We start from the raw sequence: 12717 nt of genomic DNA on the forward strand, positions 1-12717 counted from the left end.
TTCTGTTGTTTTTTTCTTTTTTTTTTTGTAATCTAGAGTTTTAACGAAAATTGTAAAATTATATATACAATTGATAACTTTAAAATACCGTGTATCATGATTTGGCATGAACTTTTGGCTTCATAATGTTGTTGCTCTTTTTTTTAATCTACATTGTTCCTAATTTATTTTTCAAAGAGCTACTGGACCCCACAGGTTGTCTATCTCCAGTATTGCATCTCTTATTTTTTTTAGCCACCACATTGAAATTGCAACTCTTTGATTGTATTTTAAATTAATTTTTATACACTTTTTCTACTTAAACTATCTCTTTTCATTCTAATGCTTGTTGGAGTATGGGATAGCTTAAAGAAAGAATACCTGTGGGTAGAAATCTGCTGTTCATCATTTGGTTCAAGTACTTACCTACATGTAAGCGTGCCTGTGTACTTCCACAGAGGAAGCAGGATTAGGATGAAGTTCTAACGGCCAGATGGCGTTTCTAGAAACATAGAAAGTCACAATGTAGGAAGCACAGTCAGTGTAGTTAAAAACAGGATATTTAGAAATCCTTGTGTGGCTATGTTAGGACTCATATATGTAGCCACAATCATGTCATGCGGTAACTTCCTTTATATGCAGTATATTGTTTCTTTGGACCTTCTATTGCTGCTTACAATCTGATTTTGAGACTCGCACACACAAAAAGGACTATTTAGGCACTCAGTGCTTCAATATTTTTTCAGTTTGGAGGTGTGTGGTTTTTTGCATCCTGTCTTCTTTGCTAGGAAATTTGGAAATATTGTACAGGCCTGCTAACTATATGAAAGCTAGATGCAGTTTTTTTCTGATAAGGTATAAAATAAATACTTCATCTCTTTGTTCAAAAAATCACAAACTTGTGTTCTTCCCACAACAGTAAGTCTTGAGAATCGGTTGACCATGCTTACATGAGAAGATTCAGAATAAAGCATGACTCAAAATGATGGGCTTTAGAGCCTTACATTTCCAGAGCTACTTAGGAGTATGTATGTGTCAATACTTTTTGTTGAACAAACATAGTTTTTGAAACGCTGTTTGGATATTTATTTTAATGGTATATAAGACACATTCAGAAGTGGTAGTTGCAGTTTCTGACTTGGTTCAGTTTGTTCTGTGAAATATGGGGTAAAGATCTGGTCCGCTGGCTGCTTGAGGGAGAAAGAGGAGAGTAGTGAGGAGACCTGCCTGGATAGAATAAATCAAGGGAGTCTGTGTATGGTGGATTCAGGAGTGAAAGGACCATGGTCTGTGCCACAGGAGGGTGCTAAAGCATGAACGTGATCCCTGGGTGATTGTCCCTGGGTGTCGGACAATCCTTGATTGTCCTAGTCCTTAAGTTATTGGTATTACCTAAAGTTTACAGAAAGACTTATCTATAAAGTGAGGGAATTGCCTTCTGACTAATGAAATTTTCAGTTGCTCTTCAGGACTGCAGATGAAAAGCAACAGTCAAGAAAAGCTCTTTTAGTTTGACATGAATGCAGTTGCACTTACATGAATTTATAGCAGTTTGGATAGTACACCTTAGGTTAGTTCTTGAAGGTGCTGCAACTATCCACGATTGTAATACTTTGTAAAAGAAGTGTTGGTGAAACCAGAATGAGTTGACATCTTAATGGTATGTTATGTGTGATTATTTGTGTCAAATTTATAAAACAGATCTCACAATGTAAACTAATAGATAAAATCACGATGAATTAATGATGTAAGAGAATATTTCTGTGAGTTTTAATTTCTTTTTTAACTTTTTATTTTTTAGCTGATGTTATTCAGTAGTTTTGTTACAGATGATGTTCCATGTTTTGATTTGAAACAAGATACAGTATTTTCTTCTTCTTCACGAAATGCTCTCTGAGCTTTCCTTCTTGGCATTATGTGAGATTAGAAGATATTTCCAAGCTTTTTTTACTTTCCCACATACATATTTTTTTCCCCCAAGTTGTTTTCAATCTTATTTCTCCATCCTGTTGTCCAGTTTTTAATTTCTTCCTGTTGCACGTGGCTGGAGTCACAGTTGAGCACAAACAGTAACAGTCCTGTCTCCCCAGCTCCTTTCAGAATGTTTATATGTTTTGTTCCCTTGGGGACTCAACTTCATTTCTTTCTGACACTCACTTTCCTACCTTGTTTTAAACATGTACTTATTCTTTCATTGCAACTTTGACCAAGGATAAAATATATTTTCCATTCAAAATGGTTGGCCCAAATTTGGAAGAAGGTATTTTTTTATTTGATATTAAAAATCATCCATTTAGTTAGTACTAAAAAAGGTATATTTGAATTCTGAATGTTCAAATTTGTGTAAGGAAGTGACATGTGCACGGTGTTCACTAGAAAGAGTAACAAATGTTGAATCCTGGAATAAAGTCCATACTGCCTGAGAGCAGGTACACTGTATTTTAAATTAAACAATGTGATAAAAAGTTACATGTTATGTTAGAATATAGACATTTTATGTAAAAGTTTGCAACATTTACAGTGTAGTGCTGTTGGCTGCACTCGACTTAATATATAGGATTCTGGTGGTATTGTGTGATAGAGTGCTGGCTGTTTTAGAAGATAAATTACTGTTTATTTAGGTTTAAGTTAATGTTTCAAAAGCTTTCTTACTTAAAAAGTAGAGCATTATAAATAGCAATAAGTTCTCTGAAATGCTCTACATATTACAGACTGACAATTGCAAAAGAAAAGACTGATTATAAGTAGAAAACCTGTAACTACATGTTTTGAGTAAGTTGCTCTTATATGTACTTTTTAACATTGATTAACCAGGAAGTTTTTGCAGCCATTCAGCCAGCTTTGTAGTTTAGTCCAATAGTTTTAAATAATGTTATTTAAATAAGATGTAATTGATAAATTACATTTGGTGAAAATCTGTACTTCTCCATCATGGTGTCTGAAGTCTAGCTTAAAAAGCAAGAATAAAAATAAAGTACAAATTCTCAAGTGAGTTCTTAGAAATACAGCAGAGCTATTAATGTGTACTCGAAAGTTAGACGACAAGCATTTTGGGAAAATTATGTGGAGGTTTTGCTTGAGACAACTAAATAATGAAGCTCTCAACTAGCCTTCTGTGTTTAAAATTTGATCAGTTGGAAGGTAAGGATACTATGCAAGTTAAGAGAAATGATGTTTCAGACAGGTATATGGAAGTATCTAAAATTTGATGTACAGTTATACTCAGTGGACTTTGTTAAACCTGTTTGGGTATTCATACATAGCATTAATACAATTATATAATGTAACATGTATGTTCATAGAATGGATGAAAAGCATACTACATGAGAACTACTGGAAATAAGTTAGAAAATGAAGTTTTATCTTAACATAGCACTAAAAAGTGCTTTTTTTTGTAAATACTATTATTACTTTTACTATGTTACTGTTATTACTATATTACTATTATTTTTGTAAAGGTTGTGCTTAGTTTTTAAAAAGGAGAATAATTTTTTATTAGTGTTGTGTTGGTGTTCCATTCTCCTTCTGTAGATTGTACTGTATGCTGAGATCTTACTTTTTCTTTAATGAAATGCCCATGCTTCTGAATTTGCAGAATGCAGTGAAAGCTGCAGTGTTTTAGTCTTCCTGTACCTGTGGCTGAGAAATCTTTCTACTTGAATCTTCCTGTACTGGAAAAAATGTCCTGAAAAGTGCTGCCTTGGGAAAAATTCCCTGTTGTGTGTTCTGTGAAGAATGGCCACAAGCTCAAATTTTGCTTGGACCTATCTCGTACAGTAACTGAGGAAGAAAGGACATCTAGGCTAAAGTCTCTGACCCAAATCCTTTTCAGTTGCATTGGGTTTTAAGATTGAAATCTTAAGGAAACCAGATGTGCATGGCTTGTCGTTCAGTCTTCTCTGCCTCTTTTTTTGCACTGCCCCATGAAATTTTGAACCTCCTGTGTAATTTCAAACAATTTTGATGGAGAATTAGTCACTGTAAGGATAACCTAAACACTTACGAGAATCAATAGCAGCTGGAGAGACTCTTGTGGGTACACTCTTCCTTTTGACATTGACATGTTTAATTCCTTGCCATTTCATTACTTCTTTGCTCTCTTTCTGTCCCCAGCACCTGCCAAAAGCCAAGCTCTAGCCAAATGATGCTCAGCACTGAAAAGAGCTTGCTTGGATAGCAGGTTCTCCAGGCAAAGCTTTGTGCCTCAGGCCTTTCACTGTTACATGTCAGAGGTTTGTTGTGATGATGGAAATTTGAGAGCTGAGGATTACTCAATTTGCTGGGACCCTGCTGTAGGTCTGCTGTTCAGTAGTGTTTGGGATTAGGAGAAAATTTGGTCTGGACAGTATTCTACCTTTCTCTGGAGGAAGTGGGTGGCAAGGTTATGTTGTAATAAAAATTATTACTACATCCTTGGCAGGTGCTTGGTGGAGAAAATTCTTGCACATGGGGTCTGGCTTTCTAATAAAATCCAGTAGGAAATGTGTTAGGGGAAAGTACCCTCTAAAGAAAGTGTGAGCTACAACCCATCAGAACCACGTGGGGAAACAAATACCCTCAATCATGTACCACCACAAAAGAAAGTGATGTCTTGGTGAAGTCTGGTGCCAGTTGAAATAGTGCTGGAGATGAGTGCTAGCCTTCTGGCAGGTGGAAGAGAGTATGAGAGAGTGACCTTAATGGATCAAGCTTTTGCTAATGGTTCGCAGTTGTTGTTTGATGAATCGGTGATACAACTGAGCCATGATTGCAGTGAGATTTGATGTCATGGTGAACACTGCAGGAACATAGTTGATAAATGCTGGAGAAGTAGTTCTCAGCCATTCTCAATATTCCAAGGGACCTGCAACAAGGATGAGAGTATGTCCAGTCTTTGGTACAGTGTCTTCCAAAATAGCACACACAAAAATGTAAGCAGGTGGTGTAAAAATGTTTGTTTGTTGCAGTGCTGGCCAGTTCAGTAGCTGGACCTGTAAGAGGGTGAGATGCTCCTCTAAGAGACCCCAAATTGTGTGTTAGGCTGGATGACAGTGAAACAAACTGGTCTGGAATTTTTTTGTGTGGAGATAAATTGTTTAAACTTGAAATATCTATCCTATTTTGTTCTCACTTAATTTTCAAGAGATTTTTGAATAGGTATCAGTTCTTTTATCTCTCTTAATTTTATTTACTTGTTTCTCAATGCAATTTGGAAAAGAGAATAAAAATGTTGTGGGCCACTTCTCTTAGGTTTGCAGTCTGTTTTCCTGAGTGTATTTCCTGTCGCTCTTTTCTCCTAGTCCTTCAGGGTGAAATTGTTTTGGTCACTCTTCTTTCTCATTTTCAGTCACAGAGAATATATGGGGCAAAATGACCCATTTTAGCTCACATTACCAGTTTTGCTGAAGGAGCTCACCTAGCACTAGTCTTTCTGCTATGTCTTTCCTCCTGACTTTTCCTTTCAGTCAGCCTGGTGTGAGAGTTACTGAGTTAGAGTTCTATGCACTGTGACTTTTGTGGAACAAACATGTCAGAACTGACTTTTTTTATCCCTTCCATCTTTGCTTCTACAGTGATACTAAATCTTGAGTATAGCCTTCAGTTGCTATTGGTAATATTTCTTATTTTGGTGGTGGTTTTTTTTTTTTTTTTTTTTTTTTGTAGCTCTGAGAGTTCTAGTCATAGATCAGACTTCACTTTGTTTGATATTAAACGCGGAATAATGTTACAGAATTAACACCACCCACCCATATTCCCCCAAGCAAAGCACTGCACAAACTTCCTGTAACACGAGGGAATGAAATCTTGAAAGAGCTTATCCTAGGAGAAATTGCAGAAAGTCATTTTGAGATGTTTATTTCTATTAAAAGGCACTTAGATCATGGTAGGTGGCCTCATAATTTTTTAAAACTACAGTAAATTTATCACAAACTTTACTAGATGATCAGTTACAGTTTTTAATCTAACTTTCTTTACATAATGAAAAGAAGATATTTGTACAACTACCCTCAAAAAGAACTAGCAGAGTAATTTTATTTGTTACTCTGTCTTGAGTGTTGAGAAATTAGGGTATATTTCTGAGAACCACTTAGTGAGAACAGCCTGCTTTATTTATCTTTGGCTCTATGACCTTATCACCATAGACTTTCAGATGCTTGACAGCTCCTTTTCTTGTAAACAAAGGAATGTTCCTTTCAAATGCCCTGGATAATCAGCTAATCAAAACAGTAGCAACATCACAGGGAGATGTTGTTGTCCAGAAATCAATATGAAGACGGCACACATTTTAGATATCAGTGCAAACAGATTCCTTACAAAGCTTCCTGGTTTACCTCTGAGGCTGCTGTGGCAGGTTTTTAGCCTGTCCACAGCATTTGTGTGAATTTTTAACTTGTACCTCTATTTTGGAGTAGACTGTGCTATGCTAATGTAGAATTAACAAAACATGGCTTATGCTAACACTGGGAGGTGGATGTAGCATCCTCATCTAATGCGGGTATCTTAAGTGTGCCTTGTTGGGCATCGCTGCTGGTTGTTCCTGTTAATTTAACATCAGCCAAGATCACATGCAGCAAGAGGCAAATGGAGGCTGACCCCTTGATTAAATTATTTCTTGGTTGTTCCAGTTTGTCTGTTCTGTTAACCAAACTTAAATCTTGTTTGTTTGCCCCACTCTCTGCCCCAAATTCATTGGTATTTCTCCTTTGTAGTCTGGGACATAATAAGAGTTTATTTTTGACATGTTTCTACACGAAATAGTACTGAAAAAAACTTTGGTAGAAATAAAGACTTTCCAGCATGTTCTCATCTGCCATAGAGAAAGACAGCTCAGTCTCTGAGCACTCACTCTGAGATACGTGATTTGAAAAGATTTAAAACTGAGTTTTGTTACAGTGAAATAAAAATGAACAGTCTCAAATAGTCTTTTGAAAATACTGGAAGTGTATATAGAGAACCTGTAATTTCTATATGTAATACAGAATTCCTTAATTATTCTGCAAAATTGTAACACAACCTGATTTGGCTAAATTGTCTTCAGTATTCTATACTGTCATAGTTTTAAAATATACATATATTAACATAATTTTAATGTTAATGTGCATTAGGGTGTTAAATCACACCTTGCAAAAGATATACAAATGTCATATTTAGGTCACTGGATTTTCTCTGTTTCAGTCTTATGCTTCTAGTTTGCTGTTCATTAGAAAAAAAATAAAATTAATTTTCTGTACTAATTTCTAAGTAGTGCTTAACCTGTGTTAGCCAGCAGAAGTGTTATTCTGAGGTTAGAAGTGTAAGATGAATCAATTTCTCTGTTTATGCATAATGCTTATTAGCAATTGTATACCAGTGGAAAAGAACCAGATACCCTTTTGAAAGCAAGATCTTGATGGTGCTTCCCATTTTAGCGAAATTTTAGTATTTTAAAGATAGTATTTTTAAAAAATTGTATTACTTTTTGTTTCATTTTCACATACAGAGGAGTCATGGTGCAATTTGGAACGATTTCTGTTGAACTTCATGCCCAAAGCAAGTCTAGTTAGAGCAGATTGCTGCAGGGCTTGGCCAGCAAAGTGCTGAATAGCTCCAAGGACTGAGACTCTACCACCTCTTTGGGTAGCCAGTTCAATACTTGATCACCCTTCTGATGAAAAAGGGCGTGCCCTGCTTGGAATTGCATGTTTCAGATTTGTACCGTGAAAAGATGAGTGGCAACAGACACAGCCTGGCACCCACTTCTCTGTACCCTCTCAGTATGTAGCTGTAGGCAGCAGTCAGATCACCCTTCTCCAGGCTGGACAACCCTAATTTATCTCAATCTCCTCTGAGAGAGAGCACAGGACGTTGCTCCTGTGCCCCAACCACCATGGTGGTCCTCTCTAGGATCTGCTTCTGGGGTGTCTTGGAGAGCCCTAGACACCCTAGACAGGGTGCAGTATTCCATACAGTGTCTCACAGGGAGCTAAAGGCAGAAAATAATTGTGCCCCTGGCTTCACCCTTGCTAATACAGCCCAGCGCAGAGTTGGCCTTTGCAGCAAGGACATGCTGCTGGCTCATGGGCAGCTTGCTGTCCCCGGGGACCCTTGGATTGGTTTCTGAAAAGCTGCTTTCTAGCAGTTTGGCTTTTAGTCTGCAGCTCCAGAGCATCTTTATCCCAGGTACTCCAGCACTCAGTATTTACATCTGGATTTCAATGAGTTCCTGACAGCTCATTTCTTCAGCCCCTTGAGGACCCTCTCAATAGCAGCCCTACCCAGCAGTGCATCAGTTCCTCTCCCTAGGTTGGTGCTATCCACAGTTTTGATGAGGGTGCACTCTATCCCATCTTTCAGGTCTTTAGTACAGATGTTAAACACCGTGGGCTTGGTACTGATCTCTCAAGGATGCCACAAGTAACCAGTCATTAGCTGGACTTTGTATCCCGAACACAACCCTTCAAGCTCAGTGGTCCAGCCACTCTTCCACTGAACTCCCACTCTCCAGTTGATATCTCACCAATCTGTGAATGAGGTGTGTGAGGAGACTGTATCAAAGGCCTTGCTAAAATGAACACATCCTGAATGTTGCTTCTAGCCTTGCCACAGGCAGCCAATTACTCAGCCATATGAGCACTGTCCACTAGTGGGAAATAAGTTCTACTCTCCCAGTTTTTGCGTCTTGCTATTTAAAATACATTTTACAGAAATATGAATGGATGTCTTTTAATGACTTGTAAAGGATATTAAGCTTATTGTTTTAGAAATGATAAAGGATGAGAAAAAGTAAATTTTATAGACAAAAAGGAAAAAATGGGTATGGAGATCACTCTGCAAATTTGTGTAGTAGGTAATTTGAGTCAGTTTGGGTTTTAAAATTTTAATTCGTAATGTTCATTGGTTTTAAACAGTTTCTTCTTCTTTGTTTTTATGGAACCCGGTTTTCTTTGTCTAACTTGGTTTTATGAAAGCAGAGGGACAGTACTTGCATAAATAGCCAAGTGATCTCCAAGAGAACATTATTTTCCCATAAAGTGTGCTGCTGAGGCATTTTGGAGATCTTGCACACTGAGTAGGATTTGTGTGTTTTAAAATAAGTGTCTTTTTAAAGGAGAAAACTATTTTGAATTTGGAAAACATAACAAACAAAGGAAAGAATAATGAACAAAGATTATAAACTCCTCTTACTAGAAAAGATCAATATAAACCTCATCTGTTATAGTTGTGTTCAGGTATTGTCAGTTGTAATTTGCTCTAAACCTTGTAGTAATGGTTTTAAATTGCAGTAGAAAATTGACTGAGGAGCTCAAATATAACTTTACTAGCCTAGGTGTCTTTAGCATATTACTTATGACTTACATAGTTCTAGAACTAACCATAGTGCTTCATAAAAACATTTCGGCTGACTACTGGATCTGACACATCTGTCAAAAGTGAAAAAGGAGCCTGGTTGTGCAAAATTGTATTTATTATCTTTGCATAACAGCACCCCAAACCAGGACCTCTTGTTCAAATTTAAGTTTTCTGGGCTCTACTTATGATACAAGCTAGTGGGAAAAGATACTTTTGTACATGAATTGTCTTATCTAAAAATCATCACTCTAGATATATCATGAGTATTTTTAGTTTTCCAATGCTGTGACTATTGTTTGGAATCACGATCATTAATGCTAAAATGAATGGAAGTTTGTCAAATCTCATATTGTAACTATAGTTATTAGCACTTCTAGAATGTAACTCCCTTCCCACCACCATTATGATTTTGACTTCAACTTTTAAGTGTTTGTCATCTGGTGTGAGGTGGATTTATGGGAGCGCAGTAATTTTAGTGCTTTTTGGCTGGGTGTTACTGATGACATCACTGTGATCTAGACACAGCATGTGACTCTAGTTGGTTCCAGTTTTAAATAGTTTCATAATTATGCTAGTTTTGGCAGTTTCCTTGGAACTTTCCCCATCTCTTTAATGAACATGTTTTACTTCTGGGATTATGAGACAACCACATGTTTGAGAAATTAATAGTGTGCTCTTAAAAGTTAACATTGAGCAGAAGTGTGCAGATACAGAAACCTTTTGGATATATGTGTACTTAGGAATGTAATTTTTATAAGTTCATGGCCACTCTTATCATCTTTCAGTAATTGGAGAATACATTTGGCTTATAAAGTATCAGTAACTCTTGTGAAAAATGGTGTGTGTTCATGCTCAAAAAACCCAAAAACAGCCCATGCAGCTCTAAAATATTTTTGATAATTGTGTAATGTAAGGAAATGAATGGATGTTATCCCAGATTAAAAAAAAAACCCACCCTTTTTTTTCAAATGTCAGGTTGAATTCTTCTCAAATGTAGGTGTACTCTGTTACTTCATATGGATTGAGTCACACAGGTATATTTCTGATAAAAATTTGGTTTTTGTTTTGGCACCCTTTTGGAACATGTACATTTTTGCTTGTGTTTAGGTCCAAATTGCTGTAAATGATTTCCAACCATTTTCCATCACAACAGACTTGTAGCTCAGGGAAATATAAAAAGGTTATTATATTTAATGTGTTTATAGGTTGAGATTTGAGACTTTGTTTCAAAATTAACTCTAAGGATTCTCCTTCCCTTTCCTTTAAAAAACCAATCCCTTCTCAAAAGCCACAGTCCTAGTGTTTATTCCTAGCTCTCTGAAACTGGTAAGAGCTTAAACTGCTCTTACTTAATCTTTGCTCGTAATACTCAAAAATACTGCATAGATTTTACAAAGTTTTGAGAACATGTATTGAGCATAATTGTAGCAGTATGTAGATAGAAAAGTTAGACTTGAATGTAATCAGGCTTGATAGAGTTAACACTTTAGAAAAAGAATTTCCTCATTCCCTTGTCCCCTCTTCTCTTTATTTGTAGCTGACATAAATATTAAAAGTCAAGTGTAATGTGATCCTATCAGACCAAGGTGCAGCACAGCATTCTGTGCAACCCATGAGGGAGCTTGGGAAAGAAGAAAATGTGGTAATTGAGCTTGGGCTTTTTTGCAAGTTCAAAATATAAGTAGTTGTATAGTCACTTATCTGAAAAAATATTTTCATGCTACACATGAACTAGTTTCCAAGAAAGAGTATAGCTAAAAGTTATTTCAAAAATTTTAGATTGAAAGTGTATGATCTAAGTTTTCTCAGTAAACTGGAGAGGAAGGAGTGTTGAGCTTTGCTAATGGCAAAATACATGTTGATGAAGAGGCTTCCGTCACACTGGGCTTAATGAAAGCTTGAAGCTCTTGCTTTATCTCTGTCAGGTATGCCATGAAGAGAGAGGTGGTTTTCTAATGAAATTGCTCCATAGTTCGAAGTTCAGAGAGAGTCTTCAGGAGATTTGCATTCCTCAATGAAAAGTATCAGAAGTTTGTCAGAGATGAGTAAACAAACAAAACAAACAAATGCCCTCTAAACAGAGTTGATGCTCAACACCCATTTCGGGGTTTTTATGCACTGGAATGAGACTTTCCTGTATGATTAAAATTGCCAAATAACCATAAATTAAAAAACATCCAACAGCTTGCTTTTCAATACTGTATTTGTTACTGGAAAATTTGTGGTAACTCATCCTTCTTTTAGAAGCTATCATCTAGTCTTCTAATATATGAATATGTCTGTCTTATGCAATTGCCCCAAATAAGTTAAAGCTTCTATCTTAATTTTATTTTTTCCCCAACTAAGATTATATTGCTCTTTTTTTTTTCTTAGTGAAATGGTATTTCCATTGTATCAGAAAGTTTCCCGGTTTTGTTGTTCTAAGTACAGAGTGGAAGGAAAAAATTTCTTCAGTTACTTTTGAAGTTTTAGACTTGTATTTCAAATGTATCATTGCATGTAACTTAATTTTTTCAATGGAAAAAAAAATCCACATCAAAGAGCAAGTAATGGGAAGATTCTCTTTTGTAATTTCTCTGAGATTATTAGAAATACCAGGCAGCATGTGGGGAAACACATGATCTATCATGTACAAAAACCCAGCACAGTTTAAGCTGCTTGCTTTTTGGTGTTAAGAGGACTTAAGAATATTATAGTTCATACTGTGGTACTTGACATTTGTTTCCCAAAGCTTCTTTTTGTGAGCAAAGTGTGTGATGTGATAAGTGGCATGACCCAGAAAGCATTTTTCACTTTTTCTGCAAGAGACTACATCTATCAAAGTAATTTGGCTTAGGTCAAAAGCTGTGTTTGCATCCTCTTTAACCTGTTCTTTTAATACATTTACAAGAATATTTGCATTACTTCTCTTGGCTTTCTTACTCTTGAGCCTGGTAGTTAAACTGTCATTCTGGAATGTAATGGGAATACTACTGGTGTCTTTAAAATCCTAGATTCAGCTAATTAAAGTTTTCTTGTGTCTGCGACTCTCATCCTGTAAGGCTTATATCATATTCTGTAATTATGAGCCATGTTTCTGCTTCTGAATTCCTTATGTTGAATGAGCTATATAGAAGCTCAAGAGGAGCAGGTGCCCTCAGTTCATTTATCTTTTCTGGGGTCATGTTTTACTGTTATAGAAGTCTGCAAAAATATTTTGCTTTATGAATCAACTTCAATTAGCGGTATTAGGAAGGATGTGAGTCTGACATCTTGGAACCATGTGAGGTGGTTTCATGAGTAGGCATGTAAGCTCATACAATTAGGTAGTTTCTCATACTTGTTTTGGAAATCTGCAGGGCTCTGTCTCTGAAGAAACATTTCAGCAGAAATGGAGCTAGAAGAAATATATTCAATTGAAATGAATATTTAAATGACAGGTTTCCTTTT

The 12717-nt window shown here is 36.3% G+C and overlaps 1 protein-coding gene across 9 annotated transcripts in view; it reads left to right on the top strand.

The window, feature by feature from the left end:
• Positions 1 to 12717, top strand: part of VPS13B (vacuolar protein sorting 13 homolog B) — a 436854-nt gene that overhangs the window by 33916 nt on the left and 390221 nt on the right. The gene's annotated exons all lie outside the window — the stretch shown is intronic.

Source organism: Corvus cornix, chromosome 2 (genome assembly GCF_000738735.6).
Source record: "Corvus cornix cornix isolate S_Up_H32 chromosome 2, ASM73873v5, whole genome shotgun sequence".
In the NCBI taxonomy this organism is placed as follows: Eukaryota; Metazoa; Chordata; class Aves; order Passeriformes; family Corvidae; genus Corvus; species Corvus cornix.